Below are 20026 nucleotides of genomic sequence, written 5' to 3' on the forward strand. Positions count from 1 at the left end.
GAGAGGTGTCTTTGGATTCACCTCCCGATCTTTATACTCCGCCAGAACGCTAGAGTTGAGGTCGTCCCAAGGGGTGATGAAATCCCCAAGCAGGCCTCCTAAAAAGCTAAGACAAGATTTTGGATCCTAATCTTATGCACCCAAGATGGTCTCGAAAGACGATAAGGGGAGAGAAGACTTGGATGATCTTGGGCTAAAAAACACGCTTGTTATTTTACCAACTGATGCTTAAGTTTTCTGATCTAGACTTTGCAAGCACTCATGTTTAAGATACAATGTTTATTCCAACTTTAAAGCGTCGACAAAAATAAAATTGATCGAAGAATGCGAACAAGAAGAAGAGTTAGGGTCAACAAGAAGGTAAACCCGTGTGCCCGGAGGCCATCCACGTCAAGTATCGATTGATTTTTCTTTAAGGCATTCAAGATTGAGTGTGAGTTTATTTTAAGCCCAAAACAAAGGTGTGTGAGATTCGATTTCAAGCGCGCGCCCAGAGGCCCTCCACGTCAAGATTTGTCCCACTGGGTGTGCCAAAATGTATATGAGCAATGTTAGTATCCTAATAGAAACCAAATTTAAATAAAGCTTCTAAAAACTAAACAAAATTCATAAACTTCAAGATAGACTAAGATGAGCTCTCAATTGAGAATATGAGCCATTAATGGACTCTCTCAATAAGAAGCTCTCTTGTTGAGTAGCTTTATCTAAATGGATAGGATGTATGCTCAATATGCTTCCAAAGGCTTCAATGGATGAGTGTGGATTTTTGGTGTGGATAGATGGCTTTAGTATGGATTTGGCTCTCAAAATAGCATTATAACTTTACTTCATTGATTGTGTTATTTTGCAAAGGGTAAGCATCCAATTTATAGGCAAGAGGCTTGAGGGATTGAGGGCTAAGATGCAAGGATGGGAAAAAGCTCATGGAGGGCTCAGATTGCATGAGAAGAGAGCACATGGATTGTGCTTCCTTATAGCCAATCAAGGAGTGACACATGTCACATGGTGAGAGGATGGAGGAAAGGGGAAGGATGAGTCAACAAAGGAGGCTCAAGAGATAAAATCTTCATAAAGACCCTCATAATGACTTGTAAGAGCAATAAAAGGGCTTGTAAGAGTCATTTATGACCTAGTGGACTTCATAAAGTTTTATGGTTGAGATATTTTGAGGGTGATGAGAGCAATTTCGACTTGGACTTGATTAGGAAGGTTTTAAGCTTGTTTAGGCTTGTGCAAATGATTAGAGGATGGATTAGGATGGTTTAGGATTAGCTTAGGGATAGGCAAGTAGATGGCATTTAATGAGGGTGGGTGAAGGAGGAGATATTTGTTAAAACTTTTTTAATAAACATGAGGATTAATATTTAATCTTAATTAAATATTTTGAGTTGGCATTAGGGGTAGGAAATGATGGGATTAGCCTTTAATCGAAATTAAAGAAGGATTAGAAGATTTTGGAAGAGGTTATTGGTCAAGTTTTGGGCAAAACATAAATTTTTTATTTATTTTAGGATTTTTGGTCAATTTATTAATTAAATAATTAATAAATAAGGAAATAATGTTTAAATAAGATTTAAACATTTTTGGGAGGGATTCCTTAATTAAATATTTTTAATTAAGATAAAGGGATTTAATGGCATAAAAATTAATTAATTAATTATTTAAATAATTAATTAATTAATTAATTAAATAATTAATTAATAAATGATGATGTCATCAAGGATTTTTTCAAAAAATAAAAATACTTTATTTTTTAAAGGATTTTTAGGTGTCTACACACTCATCCTGGCAATTTAGGGAAGTCAATACTCGGTACTTGCAAACTGCATAAAATTCATGCATGTACATACTATATATATATATATATATATATATATATATATATATATATATATATATGTTAAGCTAAACAGGCAATGGCAGGAAGTGGTGCATCGTGTAGATCCCAACTAGCAGGTGACTATGACTCCCTTCCTTAACCACATCAAAAATGCCATACAATAAGAGAAAAAATGCACACACCATACACATGCAAGTATGGGGTTAGTGTCCATAAAAAAACACATGTAATAATAACCATCTAACTAATCATCATCAATAACTGGAAATAATGTAATAATCATGATCTGCATATATGAAATGTAGAATCTAAGTAATCTCATCACATATCAACTGAATCCATAGCACAATATTTGATAGTCTCAAAACAATGCTACTAACCATCAACATAAGACTATTCTAACATAGTTCGGCAATAATAGCAACACTGTGTCCAGAAAAATGTAAACGAGGGTAGGCACTACAGATAGATCAAGAAGTAAACATTGTGTAAAACAAGGAACAACTTTCACAATTGCATTATAAATAGGGAATGCCCCTACATTATTGTCTATATCTATAACAGACATAAGTCCCCGGGCAACACTAGAGGTTTATTGATTCCATTCTTTCCCACCAAAGCACATTTGAATTGAGAAACTATGTAAAAACCTTATTTATTATTAATAAAAAATTAACAACCTCGAGCTTTTACTGATAAAAAAATAAAAAGTTGGTTTGGGGTCCCCTACTATGTTTTCTCCAGGCCGGGGGTAGAATGACGAGGGGTGAGTTGTCCGGGGTCTCACCTGACATTGTTTTGCATGATGCGGAGGACATGCATCCACCAAATCAAGGGGTTAGGGTGTTTGATAATGCCCTTTTTTCTCAGAGTTCAGGAGTTATAGCATCAAATCCGTCTAGCAGTTCCCAGATCACAAAGATTAACGGGTGCTTGGAGCGATGCAAAGAAAGACCTAAATTGGTAATCCCTTACGAGATGATTGCTGAGGATGTGGAATACTATTCAAAGCATTCATTGTACTATAAATTTTTGGGTTTAAGAGTATCCCTTCAATTTCTAGAAAACTGGGCTTAGAGATTCTGGGAGCTAGAGGGTGAAATGGATGTCACGTTGCTTGCAAACAACTTTTTCATGGTTACATTCACCTACATGGAAGATCGTAGTAAGGTTTTTGAGGGCGGGCCCTATTTTTACAACCAGGTTGGGCTATTTGTTAAGCCATGGCATGCAGGCTTTAACCCCTCTGAGGAGCTTCCGAATCGGGTCCCAGTGTGGGTTCGGCTACCCAGATTTCCAATAGAGTGTTGTCAAGAGGATGTTTTCCATATGCTCGCTTCGATGTTGGGGAAACCGATTGGGTCCTCAACCCAAACCCTTGGGAAAAGGGTTATGACTTTTGCTCGAATTTGTGTGGAGCTTGATTTGAGTAGACCATTGCCAGATGAAGTTGAATTGTGCATGGGTTCACATTCTTGGGTGCAACAACTCAATTATGAGACCCTTCCCTTCCAGTGTCGACTTTGTCATGAATATGGCCACCTACTGCGTAGGTGCCCGAAGGCCAAGCCAGTTGATCAGCAGCCTCCACCCCCTCCTCATCACAATCCTAGGGCTGATAAAGGGAAGAAGCCAAATTTAGGAGAGGAAAAGGATGCTGAGGTCTTTATACAAGTCAAGGCTCGCAACCGTAATAGAGGTCAAAAGAGGACTTTGATGGAGAGACAAAAGGAGGATACCTTTAATAGATTTGAAGTCCTAGATGAGCTGGGGCAGCAAGAAGTTATTCTAGGATCTAGTAGCTTGACTCAATTGGTTGTGGAGCCTGATCAGGAGATTATCTCTTCCGACCCTCCTCCTACTCCACAGGTTGAATCTGCTATGCCTATGGTCACTGATGGGCAGGTAGGGGCTCAGGTGTCTCTGGGGTTAAATGCTAGTTGGGATCAAGAAGCAGGAGGTGCGACCCTTCCTGCAAGGAGTGTAGTTTTGGATATGGATATGCGTGGCAAGTCTTCTCCTCACTTGGGTATTCTTCAGAAGGATGGCAAGAAGGGGGTTTCTGAGAAAAGTGGTAAAAGTGGGTGTAACAAGGACATGGAGAAGATTAAGATGATTGGTGAGAATCTAGTGGAGTCAGGAGCTGTCAAGACCTTGGATTCTCATTTCTCGGCTTCCTAGAAATGATCATTATTTCATGGAATGCAAGGGGCATGAACAACGGCCCTAGACAAAAAGCTATTCGAGAATTGGTTAGAATTCATTCTCCTGATGTTCTTTTTCTTCAGGAGACCAAAGTTTTTGTTGAGAGTATGATGAGTATAGCTCCTAAATTGTGGAAGAATGGTCAATGTCAGTGCATTGGAGCATAGGGATCTTCAGGGGGGGTAGCTTGCCTCTGGAACCCACAAAATATCCAGCCTATGTGGTGGATATCCTTTAGATCTTCTATTTCCCTGGTCTCTCTATGCTACGAATCAGGAGAGTCTGTTCTTCTCTCCAACGTCTATGCCCCTGTTGAGCTCCAAGGTAAGATCCTTACATGGAATATTATTCATTTTGTTCATGGGTTATTTCCTTATCTGCCATGGATTATTGCTGGAGATTTGCTATTCTAGATCTCTCTGAAAAATGGGGGGGTATTGCAAGACTTGAGCCCTCCTCTGTGCTTCTTCAGGATAACATTTTGGCACTCAATCTTGTTGATATCAAGCCTAGTAATGGCTAGTTCACCTGGAATAATAGAAGAATAGGAGATAATTGCATTGCAGAAAGACTAGATCGCTTCATGGTGTCCTATTTTTTGGTGGGTGGATTATGGTCATCCAGGTCTGAGATTTTAGATTGGAGAGGGTCGGATCACTAGACCATTAAGTTAGTTATTTCCTCCAACCGGTTGCCTCAGAAGCCACCTTTTAAATTCCAGCTTATGTGGTTAAGGGACCCTGACCTATATGGCTATTTTGCTGAGTGGTGGAAGGATGGTAGACCTGCCTTTGGTACAACAATGTATATCTTTGCTAAACTCCTTCAATATGTTAAATTTTAGCTTAAAAGATGGAACAGGTATTGCTTTGGTAATATATTCCAAGACAAATATGTGGCCCAGGCTGAGTTGAATGATATTACTAGGTTGTTAAGGGAAGAGGGGGTGTCAGATTATTTGTTGCAGGAGGAAGCTAGGGCTCTGAAAACTTTGGAGGAGTGGGAACTGAGAGAGGAAATCTACTGGAAACAAAAAGCTCGTATTATATGGCTTCAAGAAAGTGATAAGAATACTACTTTCTTCTTCAATTTAGTTAAGGCCAAACAACATGGTAACTCCATATCAACCTTGGTGAATGCTAGGGGAGAGATGCTCTCTTCTTCTCAAGATATTTTCAGCGAAGCTGTACAGTATTTTGAGTTTTTATTTAGGGAGGGTTCACAAGGGGACTCGGTTTAAGAGGCCCAGGTCCTTTCTTGTATTCCTTCTTTAGTCTCTTTGGAAATGAAAGAGCATCTTATGAGTGCCATCTCTTTGGAGGAATTAGAGGGGACTATTTTCCAAATGAAGAAAGGAAAAGCTCCAGGTCCAGACGGCTTTCCGATTGAGTTCGTCCAAGAATTTTGGGATATTATCAAGATAGATTTACTGGCAGTTGTTTAGGAATCCCAAAGAAACAAGCAAATGCTTCGGGCTCTGAATTCTACTTTCCTTGCTCTCATCCCCAAGGAGGAAGGGCTGATCAAATTAGTCAATTTTTCCCTATCTCTCTATGCAATGTTATTTATAAAATTATATCTAAGTTGATAGCTAACAGGTTTAAAAGGTGGCTTCCCAAGTTAATTTTTGAAGAACAGAGTGGCTTTGTGATGGGGCGCCAGATCCTGGATGGGGTGGTTGTGGCGATTGAGACTATTCATTCTATGGCCAATTCTAAAGAGAAGGCTATGTTCATTAAGTTGGACATGGCTAAGGCATATGACAGAGTCCGTTGGTCATTTCTCCAAAGGATTTTGGGTGCCTTTGGTTTTGAGGAGGAATGGATTCGGTGGGTTTTGAGTAGTGTGAATTCGACTTCTTTCTCAGTCTTGATTAATGGGGAACACTCTAATCTCTTTGGTGCTTCTCGGGGTTTATGGTAGGGCGATCCCCTATCTCCTTATTTGTTTCTTCTTTTGGCAGAAGGTCTAGGCCGATTGATAAAAAACAATGTGGAAGGGGGTTTTATTCAGGGATGGCAATGGGGAGGAGGTCTCCTTGTGCAATCTCACCTACAGTTTTTGGATGATACAGCCTTGATGGGTATGGCTACCATTCAGGAGGCTTCTAATATACACAGAGTGTTGGATTTTTATCTTGCTGCTTCAGGTCAGATGATTAATGAGGACAAATCTTCCATTCATTTCTTTAATACGCCACCTTCTATTCAGAGGAGAATCGCTCATATTCTCAGATTCCAAATTGGAAGTCTTCTGATGTTCTACCTTGGCATTCCTATCTCTGGTGGTAGGCATTCTAAGGAATCATGGCAGGTTATTCTTGATAAGTTCCAGGCCAAAGTTACTCATTGGACTCACCGCTGGCTATCCTTTGCAGGATGGGTCCAACTGATTCAATTTGTGGTTCAAGCTCTTCCTCTCTATAGGAGTATGGTTCAGGTGGCACCATTGAGCTTTGTTAGGGAATTGGATTCCTTAGCAAGACAATTTTTATGGGTTGGTAATCTATCTTCAACCAAGTGGAGTCTTGTCAAATGGGAGGTTGTTTGTAGTCCAAAACGGTTTGGTGATCTTGGCTTACGACAATCAGTGCTGACTGGTACTGCTCTGGCTGCTAAATTGTATTGGCGTTGGTGTGTGGAAAAGGAATAGGTCTAGGCTAGGATTTTGTCTCTGAAGTACCTTCCAGGGATCCCCCATAATGATATTCCTCGGTATGGCTTGTGTGGGAAAGGCTTTGTGATTTGGAGTACTCTCAAGAAAGGAGCGGCGCTCATTAAGGGTGGCTTACATTGGTTCTGCAAAAGTGGCTCAGAGGCTCAGTTCTGGCATGATGCTTGAGATGGGTATCCTCCCTTGGTTTTTCAGTATCCTCATTTGCACAGGTTGGCTTAGAGTTTCTGTGATGTTGGATGGTCAAGAGTGTACGACTTTAAATCTTTTTCCCCTCAGGGTCAGCTAGTGGAGGCAAGGTGGAAGAATTCGGAGGAGTGGCCTATTTTTGGCTCAAAAGCGAAGCGGGCTGAGCTCTAGTTCATTCTTTCGAGGCAGGACTGTAATGACCTTAGGGGTGTGGATGTGTTGGCCTAGTCCCCTAATCCCAAGGGCATTTATACTGTTTCCTCTGGTTATCAAGAGTTGCTCTCCCAACAGCTAGTGGGAGGGGAGGTTCATTGGTGGAAGAAAGTTTGGAATCAATTTTATTGGCCAAAATGTAACTGCTTTATTTGGACCTTGGCTTGGAACAGGTGCCTGACATGGGACAATATTTGGAAGGGGGGTTTTTCTGGCCCGTCGAGATGTATCCTGTGTAGTAGTGGGGAAGAAGACTCTATGCATTTATTCTTCCATTGCTCTTTCACTCTACAGTTATGGCATTTCTGGTGGGAGGTTTGGAAATGCCCGTGCATTCACACCTCCTCTCTGATGGATTTTTGGTTGAGACTGGGGAGGCCCCCGTCCCTGGCTTCCTTTTTGCAGGATGTTTGGTATACTGGTCCTACATTTTTGCTATGGCAAGTCTGGCTGAAACAAAATTGGAGAATATTTCGGGGAGAAGCTTTGGGGATTCAGCAGGTTTGGATTAGAATTCTGGGAATGATTCAGGACACAGTCTTAGCTAAAAGTGAGGTGGTAATGCCTCTCGAGAGGGACGATGTTGTAATGGTTGACAAGTTTGGAATTCAAGGAATTTCTCCAGACTCTGCTTGTGTTAGGAGAGGCAGAAGGGTGAAACATAAAGTCCAAAGGATAGGGAAGTGGATGTCCCCTCCGGAGGGCATTTTGAAAGTTAATACTAATGGTTCATCTAGGGGAAACCTAGGGCCTGCTGGTATAGGTGGGATTGGCAGAAACTCTTATGGAAGGTTGGTTTTTATATTCTCAGTCAGTAAAGGGATGCAAACTGTTAATAGAATGGAAGGTTTGGCTATTCTTTATGCTTTGTAGAGGGCATATGCTTTGGGGTGGTGCAAGGTGATTTGTGAATCTGACTCTCAGGTTCTTGTGAATCTTCTACTTGAGAGGAAGTGTTCGGATGTTAGTTGGGAGTTGTCTTTGATAGTGCAACAGATTTTACAGGTTAGTTCTATGATGGATTCAATGTCTTATACCCATATTCCAAGGGAGTGGAATAGGGCAGCTGATAGTTTGGCAAAGTGGGCATTTGGAAATGTAGATGGTTGGCGGATTGATGAGTGGGAGCAGCTGCCAGGTGAGTTACGTCAAGACTTGGAGAGAATGTTGTTAGAGGATGTAAGTGGAATCAGGGAGAGTTGATTTTTCCTCTACGGTTTTTCTGTGGTTTCTAGTGTTCCCTGGGGTTTAGGCCCTGTTCTGTTTTGTACTGCTTTGATCTCTTATTCAATAAAGTTTTTACCCCTCTTTTTTCAAAAAAATAAAATAAATAAAAAGTAACATTTATTTATTCATTTATGTTTTAAAAATAAATAATCAATATGCTTTTAATTTATTTTTTAATTTCCTAAATTAATAATTAGTAATAATATATATATTTCAAATAAATATAAAAAATTAAATTGTATTTAAAATAAAAATAAAAAATAAGAAATTATTATTATTTTTAGATGTCTATGATCTTTTAAAACATGCAAGAATAATATACTCATTTTTTGTATCTTGAATATAGTTGTTTTCACACACACGTGTGCTCATACACATTTAGTTACACCATGTTTTTTCATAATCTTTCAAATAATTAAATGTTATTTGTTTATTTATTTCCTTTTGTATTAATGAAAAATTATTTATTTTATTTACTTTCTTCATATCAAATTCCTTTTTTTAAATACTCATATTATATGTTTCTCAAAATAGAAATTTATTTATCTTTTTAGAAGGCATGCATCTTTTTAATAACTATACATATACTTTTAAAAGGTAAAAGATTTTCTTCAATTGTTGAATTTGACATTTTTTTCATAATAATGCCTAGCTGATATTTGAATTTTAGTTTGGTTTAATCTTATTAATCATTTACAAATGAATTTTAATTCAAACTTCAAATTGGATAAATATTCATATTTTCTATTTTTTTTGTATGCAAATTTTCTCAAGAAAAACATGGCATATTAACATGTTTCATGCAATATTTTTGAAATATTTTTACTACAAGGGTTTCTAGATTTAAGCTTTCCTCCTAATATTCTACATAAGAACCATAAATTTTCTACTTCTAATTTATCACAAATAATATAGGGGTTTCGAGATGAATATAAAAATCAGACTTTTCTAATTTCCTCTAACTTTAATGTGGGTTTTGTACAATTTTTCTCAATCATGTTTTCTTTCCCAAAATCCACAACATAATTCTTCATCCAAAAATCAATACAAATCAATAATCATTTTACAAACACCTAGGAAGATGCAAAGTAGAGAGATCTTTCAAATGGAATTCTACAATGGGGTTTCAAACCCTACCTCTAAACATAGCTTAACTATGAGATTATCTATGAATGCATTCAAATCCAAAACTTCCAAAAAAATTCATCAATTCTTTCTCTCTAATTCCAAATTTACTCTCCCAAAATCTGTGTGTTCTCAAATGACTAGAAAACCTCTGATAAAGAGCTCTAACCCTACCTAGGATTTTCTAAACTCCAATATAACAAAAAGAAACTCACTTTTAATCAAATATTAAATAAATAAATTTATTAATTATTCCATGAACACTTAATGTATCATTTAATTAAATACACTTTTATTTTCCTTTCTCCAGTTAATTATTTAGGCAAAGCACTTTTAAAAATATAATATTTTATTTCAATTAATAATGATAATTAAAGCTCACTATTAAAGTGCAACTCAAATTTTATTATTGTTAATTAAATAGTTATAATAAATCAATATTAAATCATTAATATTTAAAATTATCTTTAACCAATTTTCTAAATTACACTGTGAAATTAAGTCTTTTTAAATTAAAGCACATATTTAATTAATTTCTAATTAATTAAATATTCTCATATTTTTTAGTTTTCATTTTAATTAAATAATATTTAATAATTAGACCCAATATTATATAATTAATCCAAATATTATAATTAAACTATTTACCAATTAAATCACATAGCCAAATTCATCTGGAAACAACATTAGCAAAACTAAGCAAAATCCAAAATCAATAGATGCAAAGATAAACTCATGGGTTTAGAAAGGGTAGGAAATATTGAATACAAATCCTCCTTCTCAGGACAATTAATTAGGATATGGCTAGGATTCAAAGCATTATCTCCCCATTCGTACCATTGAGTTATTGCAATAGAGTGCGCTCATCTAGGTAATTCATGAAACTCAATGTCAGGGAACTACAAACCTACATAAGAGATGATCATATATATATATATATATATATATATATATATATATATATATAAATTGAACATGCAATGGAAAGGAGTGGTGCATTGTGTAGATCATAACTAGTAGGCGACTATGACTCCCTCCCTTAACCATATCAAGTATGCCAGCTAGAAATGTAGAACAGACTCACACACTATACACATGCAAGTATCGGGTAAATACCTTAAATAAATCATGAGTATAAATAACATCTTATTCAAATATAAGCACGTCATCATCATAAAGATACAATAATCAACATCCAAGAAATATTTTATAACATCATCATGAAATCAATTACATTTACTAACTAGGAGAAATCAAAGCATCATTATTGCAAGTAAGTAATCATTATTGTCTAATATAATTAATTATCTTTCAAATCCAAGTAGTTGCATATCAATTATTAATTAAGAGATAACATGTCAACATAAGAGTCAAATAAAACTGTAAAAATGAAATCTACAATGATAGAAAAGGAGGGGTATTACATTATAGCGTCCCCCCAATAGATGACAAAAGGACATATTGGAAACCCTCCAATTCAAAAACTTAGAAGCAAAGAACAATGTGACACTCATAGGACATGATTACTACAAAGAATCTTCCTCTCTATGTCTACCTAAGAAGAATTATCAAGAGATGATAACCTTAGAGAATGTCATGCCCAAACTACGAGGCAAAACACACAATTTTTTTTATTTTTAAGTTTTATAATTAAAATACTCTAAGTTGATAAGGTTATGATCACAATTTAAGTATAGGTTCTCTACACTGTTAAATTAATACTCTCGTTATTAAGTTGATATCGACAAAAGTTATGATCTTACATTAACTTACAACAATATGTGAAAATTATTTAAATAACAATTTAATTGAATTCGGGTTTAGATTAATTGTAAAATCTAATCAAATAAAACTCCCATTTAAACCTATTTTAAATAGCCAATTAACCTTTAAAATTAAAACTACTTAATACTCAAAAATTAAATTAACATTAATGTTAAAACTAACTAAATTACATTTACAAAGTTATACAAAACTATATTCAAATAACAACTAACTAAAATTATTAACAAATAACAAGACATATACTAAAACTTTCTTAACCTAACATATCTTTAAAACTTATTCGATAAAATAAAACTAACAAACTAAAACACGCTAATAAACTAATACTATAAATATATCTTAAAATATTTTTTAAAAAACTTTAAACAAATAGCAAAATTAATAACTAACTTAAAACTTTAATAAGTTAAAACTAACTACTAATATTATAATCCAAACTTAGTTACATTTTAAACTAACTTTAATGAAAACTAACTAAATTTTAAAAAAAAGAAAATAACATACTAAAACTTTAATTTTAAACTATTACTAAACTATACTAAACTAACACATCAACTAACACCTATTACTAACCTATTACTAACCTATTACTAACACCTACACTAATCCTTAACTCTTACCTATCCCACAAGTCAAATCGACCCCCACCCAAACCCCCATCACATCCCTGTGCAATCCCAAGCACTGATACAGGTACAATGCTCTGCCCAATGGGAACAAGCGCATACCCTCCCATAAAAATGGGGATCCAAGGGAGTTTGAGGGTGAAAAAAAAAGGTTTAAACTTTATTGCATTCTAAAACAATGCAAAATGGGTCAACACTTCCCAAGGAAGCAACTTGCTGCCAAGGATGAAAAAAGGCTGACACAAACCTGCCACGTGAGGTGGGGATGAAAACAAGAGGTAAGTATGAAGTTTAAAACAACATGCAATCTCCTTCCTCCAAAAACCCCAATGCTTCCTAAGGAAGTTATTAAAAGCACAAAATCAAGGAGGTAGTATAGGGGTGACGTCATCCCTAACAACTCATTTTTGACTTTGTTATACAAATAACCCTTTTTAACATGCATCCTCAGAATTGACGCCCAAGGGGAGATGGGTAAGCAGTTAAGAGATAAAGTTTATTAGGTAAGTCTTGGATATTTTTGAAAAGGTAAGTTCTATGATTTATTTATTTAATTGTTGTTTTGCAATATCCATATATATCTATGTTTTCTTTCTAATTGTTTTATTTCTGATTTTAAATATAAGAATATTCTTAGGAATATTCTCTGTTGCAAGGAGACATTTAATTTCCAAGCCCATACAAAATCCAGAGGGCTTTTGTTCTTGGGCAAACAATTTTTTTTTTGACAATTTTTTTCTAAGTATGGATTTACAAAGTCATGCATATATATATATATATTAAGGGTATATTATTTGAATAGATTTAACACATAGATTCAATAGTTTGTGTCACATTAATACCAGATTAATTGATCTCCTAAAAAATTTGAATTAAAATATATCAACCATATCCATTTTTCTTTCCTTAACATAATTTTCATTTTTGAACATATAAGGAAACTTGAAAATTTTGCTTAATTACACCATCATCATAACATTTTTTTTTTTTTTTTTCTGATGTGCATTCAAATAAAAAAAAATTAAGAATAAATCACATGATAAGCAATTATACTCAATCACCATTTTTATTGGCAAACCTGATTCAAAGGCTCAGCCGAAAAAGAACTAGGAAGAAAACCCGACGTCGTTACCATTGCAACAAGGTTTTGAAATACAAAATACATAGGATTCCAATCCCAAAATTTACAATAATGTAATTGAATTTCCTTCATGACCCTCATCAAGGGTTCCATAACAATTTTTGCAACTCATTTCTAAGAATCGTGGAGAGAACAAAATCTGATTAGGTGTCAACAAGCATGACCAAGAAACAAATAAAACGTGCATAGTCATAACAAGGTTTTCACAATAGGATTCACAATGAATCAAAACTAGGGAAAGGTGGATTCTTCCAACAGGAGAAGTTAGACACAACACCAAAATAGATGCCCAATTGGGGCTATAAACCAAGAACTTCCATTCTTCCATTTTAGCATGCCATACTCATACGAGGTTTGTGCTAACAGGTAGGGGCCCATAATACCCTACCCTCTCTCCCTCTTCTCATCTTGAGAAGAGACTCTACACTGGTTGGAGTCTAACTAAAAAGACCTTTCCCAAAATTGGTCACTTCTGCCCTATCCAAGGGTGAATAATACCAAAAAACCCTTACAATAAAACCTCAAAATTCAAACATAAACATGAAACGAAAACATTAAAAAAAAACATGGTTTTCAAATCTTGCCAACATACCCAACATACATACAAGCATTCAAACAACAACAAAGTAGCATAAGCATGAAACAAGCATGAAAATCTAAACAAGGGAGATAAAGAACTCCTACCTTCACAAAGAGGTAATGGAAAATGAAAAATTAAGTAGAGCTTTTCCCTTCCTTCCTTCAATCTTCTAAGTCTCCTCTCTAAAAGTAGAGATTGGGTAACAACCTAAACTACTCCAAGAAGGGCCTCTAAATAAGCCTCAAACACAACCACCAAAAAAAATAATAACTTCTCCCACCCACCTACAAATCTATAAGTTCCTAACTCAACCCACATTATGGTTAACCACTAAGTGGAGTTAAGGTGATGCAACTCATGGTAGCCATAGTCAATTTTCGCACAAAGTCAAAAAGAGACTTTTTGAGTGATCTCAAAAGTCAATAAAAGGGGCTTAGGGGTTGGAAAAGACCCCCAACCCATACCCATACCCCTTGGGTATAAATATTCCATGTTTTAAAGCCTTAGGAATAGGTTTGGGACCAAACAAAAGCTAGAAAAAATTAGGATCATCTAACAACTCCAAAAAAGCAGCTTAAGCACTAACCCAGATTAAGGGTGACTAAACTTGATTAAGAACCAAATTAGCAAAAAAGACACTAACTTAATCTGACTTAGGTCCAAAGGTTACACAGCTAACCCTAGCTAGCATGCTGAAAAGCATAAACAACTCATGAGTGTCAAGTAACACTATAAGAACACAGTTACAAACATTAACATTTACAGATCACAGAAGGATACATTCATACAACTCACAATGAAATTTAGTTATGAACAACAAGATTTCCACGAATGGCACATAGGGATCAGTTTCATTTCTCCATTAGATTCCCTAACTAATAAATATCCTGCACACTCATTGCACACATTAGTAGCCCCGTAAAATCACACGTACATATGTATATATGTATCAAAAGTTCACATAAATTGAAACATACATCAATCATGGTTTCTTTCATCCTACTTATATCCTTAATCATAAAGATTCCAAAATCCATGTGTTAATCCTACATTTTACTTAATTCATCAACATACATATACATAAAACCTTAAATGATGAACATCAAATATCTGGAAGTAACATCAAACAGCATGAAATAATATAATATGTTCTAAGCATTAGATAATGTCTTGACATCTTGAGTCATGAGTATCAAAATAATAGTAATGTATCACTATGCTACGATGGGTCGGGGTGAGGCCTCACAGAGAATTATTTGAGTAGGATGAATGTTAGTGCTAGAATATTTTCTTTAAACATCCTCCATAGCAACATGAGCATTTCTAGCTTCTCTCCTCCAAGGTTGACAAGAGGCAATAAAAATTGGGACTAATGACTATGCTAACATATCTATAATTATTTCAAAATAACCCTTGGTTGAAAACCATGAAAATAATAACATTTGTAAAAATCCCAACCTCCTTATAGGATGAAGTGAGGATTGTGTTTGGGATCATTCTTAAAATAAGGCTTCTATTTCTCCATAGTTGTTCTTCTTATTTAAATTAGAGTTTTCATCTCTAACTCCATAGAAGAAGTATAAATTCTAAAGATCTAAACCTTAAAACTAGAAGCAAAAATTAGAACTCAAACCACTAGTAGCTGAGATTCTTTATCTACCGAAAGAAAACTAAAGAAGAAAGAACTAATATCATCAACAAATAGTCAATGCTTGATACTTATAAATTCACTACTTCTTATATGATACTATTATAAAATTTCCTTTAAATATTTTTAATCTTTCATATCTCCTAGTAAATATTTCCCATTAATGAACTATTGTGAGAAATTTGTAATCTAGTCTATACTAGTAAGAAAATGGAAGTCATGTGTGATGAGTGGAAGAAAATTAAAGAATCACATAGTCATTGTCACTAAGAAGAAATTTATTTCATACAAGTTTCCATGCAACATAAATTATAATCCATCACCTAAGTAAATGAGTGATTTGTGGGAATCCATGATCATAGTTAAGAATATGTTAATATCTTATACATGTCTCCATTCTCAAGAGATCCTAGAGAACATTACTTCTTTCAAGAAATCAAAAATGAAACATTGTTCATTGATCTATAATCATCAAATGATCTTAAGTATTATAACTAAAACTATATAGTGATTGATGTTAGGTATGTATTGAGTCTCAATGTGGTTGGGTTATTGACACCATCAGAGAAGATATACAACTTGGCAACAAATAAAGGCGATATTAACTAGATGCGATGTTGTAATAATTGTATCATTTATCAATTTTTATTTGGCATTGGCCCTACATGAAGAGTAGCAAATATTGAAACTATGCAATAAAATATTTACTTTTTCCAATTTAGCAAATAATTAGCCAATAGAGTTAACTAATTTTTAATTAGTAGATAAAAAATACTAGTACAATTAATTTTTGATCTCTTCAAAAGAAAAGCATTCCCTTCATACATTGCATTTTCTTTCCTTCTAAGAAAAACTTTCACCTCATACAATATATATTTATCCCCACCTTTAATGTATTATTTGTCACAATTTTATGGAATTTTCATATCGTAGGAAGAAATCATTAGTATAAATTAAATTTATTTCCTAATTTGAGAAAAAAAATTACCTTCAGTGTTAAAGGTTTTCCCCCAAATTAATGTTAGATTCCCTAGAACTTTACACTCAATTATTCAGGGAGAGTTTCTTAAAGCTATCCCTTCTTTTTTGTATAAATCTTGAAACATACTACGAATTAACAATTGAGAAGTCTTTTGATGATCTAATCACAACTTAGTTTGAGGAAGGTCGATGTTGTATGCATGAATCTCTGGCCTCTATTTAACACACACACTTCAAGATGGTCTTTATATGCGAATCCATCCTAGAATGAACATGAGATTGTTCACCCAAGAGGACTCCTGCAAGACAACCTGTTGCCTTCTATCTAAGTGGATTTTACCTTCTTATGCTCTCAGATTTGAGGTATAGATAATCAGACCATCTAGAATGAAGGGTTTTGAATGCAAATATATGATTATGCAAATTAATCTATATGAATTGCAAGCATTAATCTAAAAAGGAATAGAAGAAATTAAGCTACATGTATGCATTGTTTAATCTAAATGATACTAAGATATTAAGAAAAAGCACATATAAATCTGTGAAAGTGAGTATGCAATTTGACAACAATTCAATAGCATGAGAATTCAACCTTTGTAATGAGGAATTATGAGTCCCTTAAATAGATTTCCTGGAATCCATCAATGGGCGAGATCAACTCAGATCGACAGTTAGGATTGAAGCAAAGATTCATTTAAAATGGAAACTTCCTTAAGAAAGGAGAGTTAATTGAGCTTTTCATGAGTGTAAGAACAAGTTAACTAGATTAATTTCAATTCGAGAGATAGTTCACTCAGAGTTTCCATTTTGGAACTGAACAGAAGATTTTGAAGATATTATTTAATTTAATAAAGTGAGATATGATCTCATAAATGCATTTTCTATTTAATGGAAACTTCCTTAAGAAAGGAGAGTTAATTGAGCTTTTCGTGAGTGTAAGAAAAAGTTAACTAGATTAATTTCAATTCGAGAGATAGTTCACTTAGAGTTTCCATTTTGGAACCGAAGAGAAGATTTTAAAGATATTATTTAATTTAATAAAGTGAGATATGATCTCATAAATGCATTTTCTATTCAATTAATTAAAAAAAGCATAATTATTAAATTAAATAAATTTAATCCCTAGTACATTAGTGTTAGGATATAATTTAATTTAATACAGTATAAATACTTTAGATTAAATTAAATTTAAATCAAATAGTAGGTTTCAATGCGATTGATATGAGTAAATACTATAGGAATTAAATAATAATTATGATGAATGCAGATTATAGTTTTCTGCATTTGACAATTAAGTCAAGTAGTGAGAATTAGAATGAGAATTGCCTATTAGAATAGGTCTTAGGATTGGTCAGGATAGACCAGAATTGGTATAATGGAAATGAGCCAATTTTGAGGTATTACATTTTACCCCTCTTTGAATGAATGTGCGAGCAACACATTTGATTCAAAGAAAATCAGAAATCATGATGTGAAGATCAAGAGATAAGATTGGTTCTGAAGTTGATGATATAGAGACCAATTGATAAGCTTTTAAGGACCATCTCTAGAACAGAGCTTAATCCCAAGGAATCCAAGTAGAGCACCTAGATACCTAAATTGGTAAGTATTTTAAAGGTTTCCTTCAGAATGAAGTTTAACCTTTAAGGATCCAAACATAACGTCTAGATACCCGAGATTGATAGAATTTAAAAGATTATCTCCAGAACGAAGCTTAACCTTTAAGGATCCAGATAGAACATCTAGATACCTAAAATTGATAGCATTAAATAGACTATCTCTAGAATGGAGCTTAATCTTTAAGGATCCAGATAGAACATCTAGATACCTGAAATTGATAGCATTTAAAAGACTATCTCTGGAATGGAGCTTAATCTTTAAGGATCCAGATAGAACATCTAGATACCTGAAATTGATAAAAGATAGCAAGATCAAATTATAAGTGATAGAATCATCCCCAGAATGAGGCTTGATCCTCAAGGATCAGGGTTTAGACTGTCCCAATACCTGTCCATCAAACTTTGAGAAGAGTTTTTATAAGATTGATCAGTTGATTAAAAGATAAGATACATAGCAAAGATGCCAAAAAAGGGGGGATGGGATGCCTCAAATGATAAGGACATAAGATGGGAACAAGATACCCCGAGCAATAAAGATTCAGGTTGATTTGAATTTCAAGTTCAATGATGTAATCATCCTACTCCCTCGAGAGTGAAATCGAAAGATGACACACTAGAACTATGATGTAAAGTAGTATACAAAGAGATACAGAAGAAATACGAGATGTAGTAGAGTGTAGAAAGTATCAAAATGGTTAGAAGAAAATATGAAGAGATCAGAATGATCTGAAGAAATATGAAGAGATCAAAATGATCTGAAGAAAAATGAAGAGATCAGAATGATCTCAAGAATATTGGAAGTCAATCCAAAATGTTTTCGAGGTCCAAAAAACCAAGTTTGACCAATAGTTGACCAGAGTTGACTTTTTCGAGAATCAATTTTGAAAATTTGAAAAATTTGATTTGAAAAGATTCCAAGAATCACAATAAAAAAGTATCAAAAAAATTTGGACTGCACAAGTGTTCCATCGTGTTGGTCCCAAAATTTTAAAATGCATTTTTGAGCGGCTTCGGTGTGTCAGATTTTGAATTCGATCCCAAAAATGAATTCAGAGCAACCAAAGTAGCCAAGAGAGTGATTAATTGATCATTTGTGCAGTCGTGAAGAACATGATGCTTTGAAGAAGCCAACAATTCCTCATCACAAAGGATGGGAACAGAGTTGCAATTGAATTGTGTGCTTATGCAAGTGAAGTATGCAATGCAAGACTATGTTAAATGCAACCCTAGGTCTGATTACCAAGCCTTGACCATTTATCATCACTGAGCATAGGACAAAATCCTATATGTCATACAATTCCCACTAACATTGCAATCATAAGAATATTAATAGGACATATGTTATAAGTTTTTCGGGATTAAATGTAAGCATTAGAGGCATAAGAAGCCAGAATGACCAGAACATTTGTCCCTTTTAATATAGCAAGTTAATATAAGCATCAAAGCATAAACACTAGGATGACCAGAATGTTTCTTGTACAGCAAACACACTAGACACATAGGAGATCACTCTTATTCTAAGTAATTAGTAAGTATTCTATTTGCAACAACCTTTGCGTTCATAACCTGAGATAGAAATGTGCTAGGTATACTCGCACTGACTCGTACATTCACTTAGCAGGACGAGTATCAGTATGTACTATAGCATGAAGAGTTCACTCTAACAAACAAGGAGAAGAACCAACATTATTGATGTATTCATATAAAAGGAGTCGAGGTACACTCAACCATCCAATACAAGATGGAGGCTCTTATAGTAGACACCCCTCTTATAGGAATTTGTCAACTAATTGGAACTAAACCGCAAACAAAAAGCAAAGAAAAGATCATGCCCCCATTCATTATTTCTCTAATCAGAAATGACATCATCGAGTTGCTCGAGGAGACATGATAAAGCAAAAAAAAAATAGCAAACAAAGAAAATGCTCAGCATATCTAGACAAGTATGTCATTTTGTGTTCATTTTTGTGTCATAGGATTGATGTCAAGTATCAATGTCTAGAACATGGATGAAAGAAATCTCTTCAAAAGGGGACAATAGTAGGCAGACACAGTTAGAACGACTGGTCAAAGAGGAATCTTCAAGAAGAAGAACCTAAAGAGGACTGAGCGATAGTAGACATACATAGCCAGGATGACCAGTGACTGATGCAAAAGATATCTTCCATAAAGGA

This window comes from Cupressus sempervirens, chromosome 10 (genome assembly GCF_028749045.1).
Source record: "Cupressus sempervirens isolate cs-2001-9-10 chromosome 10, ASM2874904v1, whole genome shotgun sequence".
Classification (NCBI taxonomy): Eukaryota; Viridiplantae; Streptophyta; class Pinopsida; order Cupressales; family Cupressaceae; genus Cupressus; species Cupressus sempervirens.